General features: G+C 40.2%; 1 protein-coding gene and 1 long non-coding RNA gene across 3 annotated transcripts in view; one reads left to right on the top strand and one right to left on the bottom strand.

Moving 5' to 3' along the window:
- LOC143810012 (uncharacterized) overlaps nucleotides 1-1,226 on the top strand; it is a 50,203-nt gene extending 48,977 nt beyond the window's left edge. For both annotated transcript variants that reach the window (XR_013222595.1, XR_013222596.1), the window contains exon 3: nucleotides 1,101-1,226. This is a non-coding gene — a long non-coding RNA (uncharacterized LOC143810012). The remainder of the gene's footprint in view (nucleotides 1-1,100) is intronic.
- The window catches only part of SLC7A14 (solute carrier family 7 member 14), a 196,186-nt gene that overhangs the window by 163,165 nt on the left and 20,718 nt on the right, over nucleotides 1-12,303 (bottom strand). The gene's annotated exons all lie outside the window — the stretch shown is intronic.

The following is a 12,303-nucleotide window of genomic DNA, read 5'->3' as shown; positions in this document are numbered from 1 at the left end:
CACAATCAAATTTACTTTGGTACATTCAAGGACAAACATCCAATTTTTGGATGTAAATGTGAAAATTGATAATAATAGACTTGTGACTCAACTGTATTCGAAGATGACTGATAAAAATGACTTTCTTTTATTTAATAGTCAACATCCTAAGAAAACAATTGAATCAATCCCGTTCAGCCAGCTGATTAGGGTCAAACGAATTGAAAGCGAAGAAGATTCTTTGCAAAAATCGATGGAGAGTACTATAAAAAAAATTTCAGATAGGGGCTACCCCAACAATCTTTTGTACAAACAGAAAAATAGAGTTGATTTGATGAAAAGAGAAGTCCTTCTACAAAAGAAACCTTACAAGAAGGATTTAAATCGTATACCTTTGGTAACATCTTTCTGTGAAGAAAGTAAAAAAATTTCAAAGATTGTTTGTAAACATTGGGGAATGTTATCAAAATGCCTACCACATGTGACAGAATTTTCCAATTTGCCAATATTTTCCTATAAACGTAATCGTACCATTGGTTCCACTTTAGTCAAATCTGACATTGGATCATTTAAAAAGTCTAATCAAACTACAATATCTGGTCAGAGTAGAAAGGGATGTTTTCCATGCCTGTCATGTATCAATTGCAACATGATGCTTAAAGGGTCAAGTTTTGCTCACCCAATCACTCGTGAAGAATATAGAATACAACATTTTCTAACTTGTGACTCTGAATTTGTGGTGTATTTGTTACAGTGTCCTTGTTCCTTATGGTATGTCGGTGAAACAACTTGTGACTTTAAAACACGTATCAATCAACACCGACATACCATAAGGAAAAAACGTATGGATTTGCCTGTGTCCAAGCACTTTGTGGAAAAGTCACATACAGAGAAACAATTGAGATTTCGCATCATTGATATGATCCCTGCTCAGAGAAGAGGAGGTGATCGAGTGCGACTACTCAAAAAGAGAGAATTGGAGTGGATTGTGAAACTCAATACATTAAAACCACATGGACTAAATGTGGATTTTAAAACTAGTCAAGTTTTATAGGATGTGTTAATGTGTTTTTCCTTTCTCATATATGTGCTAAAAAAAAATTTTAATTTGTATTTTTCAGATTTCCTAATCTATGAAAGTAGAGACGTATTCTGCGCACAAATTTTTGATTGTTCTTTGAGAGAAAAAAAGAAAAGAAAAAAGTTCCTTAAAAATTTTTCCAAATAAAAAATATGACTGGCACTCACTTGTTCCCTTCTTCGTTTCTTTTTTAATTTTATTATGGCGGTAAACTATATGGTCCTTATTCTACGGGTGACATGAGTGAGTTGAGGGGGATTGTCCACCCCCTACTTTCTCTGTGTCCCTGTATCGGTGCATGAGGCCCCACTTGATTGGGGAGGGCTCTCATGGATCTTCTTTGGACTTATGTCCGGACTATTTATGCCATTGAGACATAATTAAGGTTCTTAATAAGTAAGGATGTTGTGGGTGCCTTCATACAAGTATATTAATAGTGCTTTCACTAGTCAAACAAATATATGATTATTAAACTAAAAATGCTAATATTACATCTAACATTAGCTTGAGAGGTCAGCGCTTAGTAAAACTCTATACATCGCTCTTTATTTTGGACTTTTTTTCTTCCGTCTTGAAGTCAGTGTGTTTTCCCTTTTCCAAGATGGCGCTGATGTTTTTAGAACATTTGTGCGCAGGCGCGGACCATAATTCCTTGCTTCCTCAACTAGATGTCACAGACATGCGCAGTGACTCTAGGAAGACGCCGAGAGTGAAATACATGTGGCATTATGCCTGTAAGTACGTCTCTGATTTGCTTTTACAATAGATTGGGACATCTGTGAGATTTTAATTGATCATTTAATATATTTAATTCACAGTCACGATGCACTTTATTTGATAAATGTCACTTTAGGATGATTTTTTATCTGAGGAAAATATATGCGGATGCACTTTATTGTAATATAAAATATATTGATATTAACGTTATAAATGTGAATAATCTTTTAATAACAAATTAATAAGCAACATGTGTAACAGCTATATATACTCACTTCATTTGTATGTTCACTGCTTGAAAAAGGATTGGAAAATCCGAAACGTTGCCACGCCGTTCAGGCATTAAAAAGACCCACTTTTTTGTTACCTTTTTGTGCTGCTTTCCTTTTTTTCTCATATTGTTGGAGCCGCTGGAATACTGGCTTGGAGAGCTTTGCACTACAAGTGTGGTAATATGATGCTGTTCTAATTTTTCCAATATATATATATATATATATATATATATATATATATATATATATATATATATATATAAAGAGTCATGGCCAAAGGTTTTGAGACTGGCACAAACTTTGCTTTCGGTCAGATGTTTCTATGATCGCTGAAGTACAATTATAAGCATTTCAGAAGTATTTAATTCATCAAATTTATGCAAAGACTCAAAATTTACAGTTTTCACTTTTAGTTTTCAAGACTTCCTTGGATGAAAAGTGACCCCACACTTGAATGGTCTCAGAATGCTATACTATTGGGAATGACACAGGAATGGTCACCTTTTCTTCTTCAGTCTTCCTCCCAGAATTTCCAAACATTCTGAAGGGGGATTTCAGAGAAGATACATTTTCAGGATTACAGGGATTAAATTTCAGAGAAATGGAGTAAAGTTATTTTCTCTGATGACTTCCACTTCAAAATGTTTGGGACATCTGGAAAAAAACTGTGTAGGAAAACAAGTCAGTGCTACCAGGAGTCCGGTGTTATGGCAACTGTAGGCACCCTGACAGGTACAGACTGGGGCTGAAATTCAGCCTTGGCATTTGAAATCGCACAGGTCCATGCTGTCCCCATCCCCAAGCACCAGATGGGATATATTTTTAATATTAACCTGAATGGAGAAAAGCAAGATTTACTACAAGACCAATATATCTAATGTTACCCGTGGCTTGCTGGGGTAAGTGATGGAGTCAGAGACTTTGTGCTTCATCACAAGTCTTAACAGTATGGGAATCTTGAGAACACCGATTCTGCTAACAACGTAGCAGACAAGGCGGCCCACAACCACAACAGGCCCTTCTGGCATTTCCCAGAATTGCCAGATGGCCAGTCCGGCCCTGCACCCTGATACCATTCATGTGTGTCGTTGCTTTCCATCCATCTTTTCACTGGCATGAAAACTACAAAAGTTGCAAAATGTATGCACAATGCCAGGATGCACAAACATTATTCTACTTTACAAAGAATTTTACGCCATAGTTCAAAAGTCTTGATGAATTGGGGCCAATATGTATGTATAAGAATATCTTGAAAAAAAGTAATTGGACTGCACCCAGAGAAAAATATTTCTCATTAAGGCTGTAGTCAAACGACATGTATAGCTTGACAAATAATATGGAATCATGTTGCATTAATTATAATTAATGCAACATGATTCCATATTACTTGTTTTATACTGGGTGATTGCGAACGGGGCCCCAAGAGGAGAACATGGTCCAAAATATGACACTTCGTTAGCCATGATGCAGTTTTTTTATGCTTCATCCACAATATAAAGCATCTGTGTACACTATATATAACAATATGAATAACCTTCCTGTCTGGTGGGCACATTTGGAGCCTGTGCTATAAAGATTTCAAATATGGACATGTCCATTGGCCCTTATGTTTTTTTCAAGTATTTTTCAGCGTACAGTGGTGAGTGACATTATTTTTAGGAATTACATTTGTAGAAATATGTTCTTGTAATGCACTAATACGTATTTTTCGACTGGAATATGTGTTGGTTTTTTTACAGTGTCTTAGGCTATGTTCACGTTCTGTTTTCTTGCTGCTTTTTTTAATGCAAAATAAAAGCTGCGTTTTACGGTATCAGCAAAAGCTATACGATTTCAGAAATCTCATGCACACAAAGACTTTTTTCCTAACTGAATTGGAAAACTGCAGTATTTCTCTTCTTTCAGTGTGTTTGCAGTGGTTTTTCACCCCTAGAAAGCAATGTGACAGTGCAAACAGACAGCAAAAATGCAAGTATCCAGTTTTGCTGCTTTTTTGGTGCAGAACTTTATCAGAATGAAAAATGCAGCAAAAAAGGAACAAAAACTGCAGCAAAAACGCAGCAAAATCTGTTTGTTTTTTTAAGCAGCTTTACTGACAAGAGAACAGGTTTTGCCTGCAGAAAAAAAACGCAGCAAAAACATAACTTGTGAACATAGCCTTAGGCTGTGTGCACACGTTCAGGATTTTTCGCGGTTTTTTTTTCACGATAAAACAGCAAAAAAAACCGCATACATTAAGCATCCTATTATTAGAATGCAATCCGCAATTTTTGTGCACATGTTGCGTTTTTTTCCGGGGCGGAATCGCATTCCGGAAAAAGACGCAGCATGTTCATTCTTTGTACAGAATCACGGGGATTCCGCACACATAGGAATGCATTGATCCGCTTACTTTCCTCATGGGGCTATGCCCACCATGCGGGAAGTAAGCGGATCATGTGCGGTTGGTACCCAGGGTGGAGGAGAGGAGACTCTCCTCCAGGCCCTGGGAACCATATAATTGTTAAAAAAAAGAATTAAAATAAAAAATCGTGATATTCTCACCTTCCAGAATCCCCGGCAGTCTTCCCGCTCCTCGTGATGCTCCCGTTCCCAATAATGCCTTGTGGCAATGACCTGTGATGACGTAGCGGTCTCACAAGACCGCTATGTCATCTGGGAACGGGAGCATCGCGAGGAGTGGGAATGCTGCGAGGGACGCCAGAAAGTGAGGATATAACAATTTTTTATTTTTTTAATTATTTTTAACATTATATCTTTTTACTATTGATGCTGAATAGGCAGCATCAGTAGTAAAAAGTTGGTCACACTTGTCAAACACTATGTTTGATGACAAGTGTGACCAACCTGTCAATCAGTATTCCAAGTGATGCTACAGATCGCTTGGAAAACGCTAGCATTCTGCAAGCTAATTACACTTGTAAAATGCTAGTGTTTAGCGGGAATATGCATGCTAATTCCACATGCGATATACCTGCGGCAGGGAGTTGCGGAATTGCCGCAGAAATTTCTGTGGCAATTCTGCAACGTGTGCACTTAGCCGTATATCAGACACACAATGGTATCATTAAATAAATGGTGACATAAGATAAAAATGTTGCCACATTCACATTTTCAAACAAATTAAGGTGCTCAGTTTCCTATTCTTTATTGCAACCATCTGCCATCAGTCACTGTGTGAATGCATCTTTGTACTCTGAGGTAAAATGCTCAATGACAACAGCATCACTCACTCCTACATTAGGGTTGACCAAATCATGCGATGACTTCACATCTACATTTCTATCACAAAGATGATAAAATCGCAGGTGCAACGTATTTACCTTTCTACATCAATTCACAAAAAACACATCCAGTGTTTACCTAGGTAGACAATATCTGTTCCATTACTTCTGTCATGTTTAACAAGTGAACACAATGGGGTGAAAGGGGGAGTAATATAATTAGGCCTACGTGTAATTGTGTTCTAATGAAATAAGGTCGCCCTGGCTTCTGCAAGCATCTGTTACCTGCACTCATCATAGCATGGCTAAAGAAAAGGAAAACTGAAATCTGTGTCACACAACCCTACTGCCAAGGGCCTGCCAGTAACCAACTCCAGGGCCCCACTTTTCAGCTACATGCAAATGTGACATTATCCTCAGTCACAAACTTATATAACAATGAGCTAAGTAGATTGATAAATGAATATGATGCCGCCTTTTTCTGTTCATAGTTATTCAATTATATTGTGGCGAGTACTGCTCATATAAGAGGGTGATGGCCCACTCTTCCACAGAGGCCCACCGGAGGATTCTCCTGTGGGCCAGTCCAGTCCTGCATCTACCTGATGTGCAGCTCATAAGCCAATTTGCAGTTTTCAGTTTTTATATTTTCTATTATGGAGAGTAGAAATTACCGACTTGTAAAAAAAAAAAAAAAAAAAGTGAGTTAATCTGACAACTGTACTCACTAATATACAAAACAGAATGAAGAGAGCTAAGCGTTGAGTCCGCTACTTGTGAAAGGAAAACATATAACATGAGCCAATAGCATATGAAACCTGTTATCCAATAATTAATATAGCTTCCTTAGGCTATGTTCCATCACTAATAGAATAGAGCAGCCTTCTGTGAATCTACCTATTGTAAAAAGAATGGAATCCTATTGTCAATGGGATCATAGCTTCTATTATTCTGTTTCCACCATTGCCCCAGCTGGAAGAAGAGTTTTTTGGCCCAAGATATTACCTTAAAATATACTGTTACCTATTACAAGTAGTGCTCGGGTGGTCTCCGAGTATTTTGTAGTTCTCGGTGATTTAGTTTTCGTTACCACTGCTGCAAGATTTACAGCTGCAGGACAGCCTGAATACATGTGGGAATTCCCTAACAGGCATTCTTCACATGCATTCAGCCTGTCTAGCAGCCATAAATCATGCAGCTGAGGCAACTGAAACTAAATCTCCGAGCACTAACAAATACTCGGAGACCACCCGAGCGTGCTTGGGAAAACCTGAGCAACGAGTATACTCGCTCATCACTAATTACAAGCAGTAATCTCTTATTTTTGGACTCATGTCTAATTGTCAGAATACAAAACATAGACCCTACTAGAATGTATGGTAATGTAAGTTTGGTTCCATTTATGCCTGAGGGTTCAAGGTGTTAAGGTACCGTCACACTAAACGATATCGCTAGCGATCCGTGACGTTGCAGCGTCCTGGCTAGCGATATCGTTGTGTTTGACACGCAGCAGCGATCAGGATCCCGCTGTGATATCGCTGGTTGTTGATTAAAGTTCAGAACTTTATTTGGTCGTCAGATCGCTGTGTATCGTTGTGTTTGACAGCAAAAGCAACGATACCAGCGATGTTTTACAATGGTAACCAGGGTAAATATCGGGTTACTAAGCGCAGGGCCGCGCTTAGTAACCCGATGTTTACACTGGTTACCAGTGTAAAATGTAAAAAAACAAACAGTACATACTCACCTTCGCGTCCCCCGCCGTCCGCTTCCTTCCTGCACTGACTGACTGCCGGACGGAAAGTGAAAGTGAAAGCACAGCACAGCGGTGACGTCACCGCTCTGCTGTTAGGGCCGGCGCTCAGTCAGTGCAGGAAGCGGACGCCGGGGGACGCGATTGTAAGTATGTAGTGTTTGTTTTTTTACATTTTACGCTGGTAACCAGGGTAAACATCGGGTTACTAAGCGCGGCCCTGCGCTTAGCAACCCGATGTTTACCCTGGTTACCCAGGGACCTCGGCATCGTTGGTCGCTGGAGAGCGGTCTGTGTGACAGCTCTCCAGCGACCAAACAGCGACGCTGCAGCGATCGGCATCGTTGTCTGTATCGCTGCAGCGTCGCTTAGTGTGACGGTACCTTTACTTCCACAATACCAACAGTTAAAGGGGTTGTCCAGAACTTTAATATTGATGGCCTATCCATACGATAGGGATCAGTGACTGATCTGTGGGGGGTGCGACACCTGGTACAGCCATTAATCAGCTGTTCCCTGTGTTGGCCAGAACGGGTCTGCTACAGTGCTGCACAGTTCCATTGACAGAATGGTAGCCTCAGTCAGGTACTGTTCATTCACCCCTATTGTAGGGCTGAGGAACCCCAGGTCCGTGTGCCGTGCAATGTCCTTTTACCCAACCCCGAGGCAGATTCCTGAGGACCGAAGTGCTTGGGCCGGCAGCTGTATTTTGATAGCTGCCTGCCCATTAATTATTTCTTGCTCTGTGAGCATGCATACACAGTGCTCACTACTGAATGCTGAGGCGCATGCAATGAAAGATTATGGTACATCCTGACACCAGTGTCAGCGTCAAGACATAGTTTGTGGCCTGAGTTAGAGCACAATTTGTGCAGCCCCCATAGGATGGTATACATCCAAATGTATACATACAAATTGTCCGTGGCAGAAAAAAAGATTCCCAACCCCTGCCCTATTGATTTGAATAGATTGCAGATGTGCAGTACCCGGCCTCAGCCACTATCCAGTCAGCCGAGCTGCGCTGCGCAGCTCCGTAACTGAGCAGTTCTAGCCTCTGCTGACACCGGGAACAACTGATCTACGGAGGTGAAAATAAATCTTGCCAAATCAGACAAGGTGATTTTCAGGATTTGTTTTCTCATTTTGACTCTCATAGTTGTGGTCTACCTATGAAGTCAATTACAGGCCTCTCTCATCTTTTTAAGTGGGAGAACTTGCAAAATTGGTGGCTGACTAAATACTTTTTTCCCCACTGTATATACAGTTGAAAGCAATGATGGAGCAGCCTGTCCCATCATTCCCCCTCTGCATCTGACGTCTCAGCGCAGCGGGTGCGATGACGTCAACACAATATGACCACTGTACCGAGATGTGCAGAGGATCTCAATTCACCATAAAGAGACCGAAGCAGCAGGGAAATGGGTAGAGGTGAGTTTTTTTTAATGTGGGCCCATCATACTGAATCATGCACTATATAGGGTCATTATACTGTATGGAGCACCATGTGGTGCCCATTATATTGTGTGATGACTATTGCACTGTATGGAGCACTATGTGGGGCTATTATACTGTATGGAGCACAATGTGGGTGCATTATACTGTATGGAGCACTATGTGGGGCTCATTATAATGTATGGAGCACTACATGGTGCCCATTATATTGTATAAGAGCACTTTGTGTTGCCCATTATACTGTATGGAGAGCTGTATGGGGATTACAGTTTGAAAATCATATTGTGATGGTGTGATCATACTTTGTCAGGCGGAGTGAGGGAGGAGGGGAACAGTAGGAACAGTAGGGTAATCATACCGTGTGTGTGGAGGAATTCACAGTAGGGATATCATACTGTGTTTGGGGGCACTTTTTTTTACATCATACTTTATTATTTGTATAATTCAAGCCTTTTTATCCTTTATTATTACATATTTAAATTAGGCCATTGGGCCATATGCTTTTTATTGCTCTTACATAACAGAGTTTGACAGCAGCATTTAACATGTTAACAAACGCGGGTAGATTGCGATTCCACCCATGGCTCTTAGGGGCACATGACAGCTGATCAAATCAGCTGTCATGTGCCGGAAAAGGTGTGGGTTCATCACCAAAGCCAGCACCAAACAGGGGGAGGCATCCAATGTCGGATATTTATTATTATTATAGCGCCATTTATTCCATAGCACTTTACATGTGAGAAGGGGTATACATAATAAAATACAAGTACAATAATCTTAATCAATTCAAGTCACGACTGGTACATAAGGAGAGAGGACCCTGCCCGCGAGGGTTGACAATCTATAAGGGATGGGTGAGGATACAGTAGGTGATAAGTCATTGGACCTTAAGGGGTTAAGTTTGTTTCCATATGAAAAAGTTCATCTTTATATTTGATAAGGAAAATCTTCCTCAATTATAGACGTTTTTAATAAATATGAAGGTAGGCTGGCAACTTTCTCCACCTTTTAATTTTGGCCTCCTGTGTATTTGAGTTTGACATCTCTGTGTTATACGCAACTACCATGTAGCAGCGGTGGCAGCCTCTGCAGGACACATGGTCTCACAGGAGCTTAGGCCGGTTTCACATTTGCGGTTGTGTCCGCAGCGTTTCTGATGCATACATCTGCATGCGCCTTGATTTAACCCCTTAGTGACAGAGCCAATTTGGTACTTAATGACCGAGCCAATTTTTACAATTCTGACCAGTGTCACTTTATGAGGTTATAACTCTGGAACGCTTTATCGGATCCCGCTGATTCTGAGATTGTTTTTTCGTGACATGTTGTACTTCAAGTTAGTGGTAACATTTCTTCGATATTACTTGCGATTATTTATGAAAAAAATGGAAATATGGCGAAAATTTTTAAAATTTTGCAATTTTCAAACTTTGTATTTTTATGCCCTTAAATCAGAGAGATATGTCACAAAAAATAGTTAATAAATAACATTTCTCACATGTCTACTTTACATCAGCACAATTTTGGAAACAATTTTTTTTTTTGTTAGGGAGTTATAAGGGTTAAAAGTTGACCAGCAATTTCTCATTTTTACAACACCATGTTTTTTTTAGGGACCACATCACCTTTGAAGTGATTTTGAGGGGTCTATATGATAGAAAATAACCAAGTGTGACACCATTCTAAAAACTGCACCCCTCAAGCTGCTCAAAACCACATTCAAGAAGTTTATTAACCCTTTACGTACTTCACAGGAACTAAAACAATGTGGAAGAAAAAAATGAACATTTTACTTTTTTTTGCAAACATTTTACTTCAGAACCATTTTTTTTAATTTTCACAAGTGTAAAAACAGAAATTTAACCACAAATTTTGTTGTGCAATTTTTCCTGAGTACACCGATACCCCATATGTGGAGGTAAACCACTGTTTGGGCAAACCGCAGAGCTTGGAAGTGAAGGAGCACCGTTTGACTGTTTCAATGCAGAATTGGCTGGAATTGAGATCGGACGCCATGTCGCGTTTGGAGAGCCCCTAATGTGCCTAAACAGTGGAAACCGCCCACAAGTGACACCATTTTGGAAACTAGACCCCCCAAGGAACTTATCTAGATGTGTGGTGAGCACTTTGAACCCCCAAGTGCTTCACAGAAGTTTATAACGTAGAGCCGTGAAAATAAAAAATCGCATTTGTTTTCACAAAAATGATTTTTTCGCCCACAAATTCTTATTTTCACAAGGGTAACAGGAGAAATTAGACCACAAAAGTTGTTGTGCAATTTCTCCTGAGTACGTCGATACCCCATATGTGGAGGTAAACCACTGTTTGGGCGCACCGCAGAGCTTGGAATTGAAGGAGCACCGTTTGACTTTTTCAATGCAGAATTGGCTGGAATTGAGATCGGATGCCATGTCGCGTTTGGAGAGTCCCTGATGTGCCTAAACAGTGGAAACCCCCCACAAGTGATACCATTTTGGAAACTAGACCCCTTAAGGAACTTATCTAGATGTGTGGTGAGCACTTTGAACCCCCAAGTGCTTCACAGAAGTTTATAACGTAGAGCCGTGAAAATAAAAAATCTCATTTTTTCTACAAAAATGATCTTTTTGCCCCCAAATTTTTATTTTCACAAGGGTAACAGGAGAAATTAGACCACAAAAGTTGTTGTGCAATTTCTCCTGAGTACGTCGATACCCCATATATGGGGGTAAACCACTGTTTGGGCGCACCGCAGAGCTTGGAAGAGAAGGAGTGTCGTTTTACTTTTTCAATGTAGAATTGGCTGGAATTGAGATCGGACGCCATGTCACGTTTGGAGAGCCGCTGATGTGCCTAAACAGTAGAGACCCCCCACATATGACACCATTTTGGAAACTAGACCCCTTAAGGAACTTATCTAGATGTGTGGTGAGCACTTTAAACCCCCAGGTGCTTCACAGAAGTTTATAACGTAGAGCCGTGAAAATAAAAAAATCGCATTTTTTCTACAAAAATGATCTTTTTGCCTCCAAATTTTTATTTTACCAAGGGTAACAGGAGAAAATGGACCGCAGAAGCTGTTGTACAATTTGTCTTGAGTACGCCGACACCCTATATGTGGGGGTAAACCACTGTTTGGGCGCATGGCTGAGCTCGGAAGCAAAGGAGCGCCATTTGACTTTTCAATGCAAAATTGACTGGAATTGAGATCGGACGCCATGTCGCGTTTGGAAAGCCCCTGATGTGCCTAAACAGCAGAAACCCCCCAAAAGTGACCCCATTTTGGAAACTAGACCCCCAATGGAACTTATCTAGATGTGTAGTGAGAACTTTGAATGCCCAAGTGCATCACAGAAGTTTATAATGCAGAGTCGTGAAAATAAAAAATATATATTTTTTAACAATAAAGATTTTTTAGCCCCCAAGTTTTTATTTTCACAAGGGTAACAAGAGAAATTGGACCCCAAAAGTTGTTGTCCAATTTGTCCTGAGTATGCTGGTACCCCATATGTGGGGGTAAACCACTGTTTGGGCGCACGGCAGAGCTCGGAAGGGAAGGAGTGCCATTTTGGAATGCAGACTTTGATAGAATTGTCTGCGGGCGTTATGTTGCGTTTGCAGACCCCTAATGTACCTAAACAGTAGAAACCCCCAACAAGTGACCCCATTTTGGAAAATAGACCCCCCAAGGAACTTATCTAGATATGTGGTGAGAACTTTGAATGCCCAAGTGCTTCACAGAAGTTTATAATGCAGAGTAGTGAAAATAAAAAATATTTTTTTTCCCACAAAAAAGATTTTTTTAGCCCCCAAATTTTTATTTTCACAAGGGTAACAAGAGAAATT

This window comes from Ranitomeya variabilis, chromosome 2 (assembly GCF_051348905.1).
Source record: "Ranitomeya variabilis isolate aRanVar5 chromosome 2, aRanVar5.hap1, whole genome shotgun sequence".
Classification (NCBI taxonomy): Eukaryota; Metazoa; Chordata; class Amphibia; order Anura; family Dendrobatidae; genus Ranitomeya; species Ranitomeya variabilis.
This window is presented reverse-complemented; position numbering and strand designations above follow the sequence as displayed.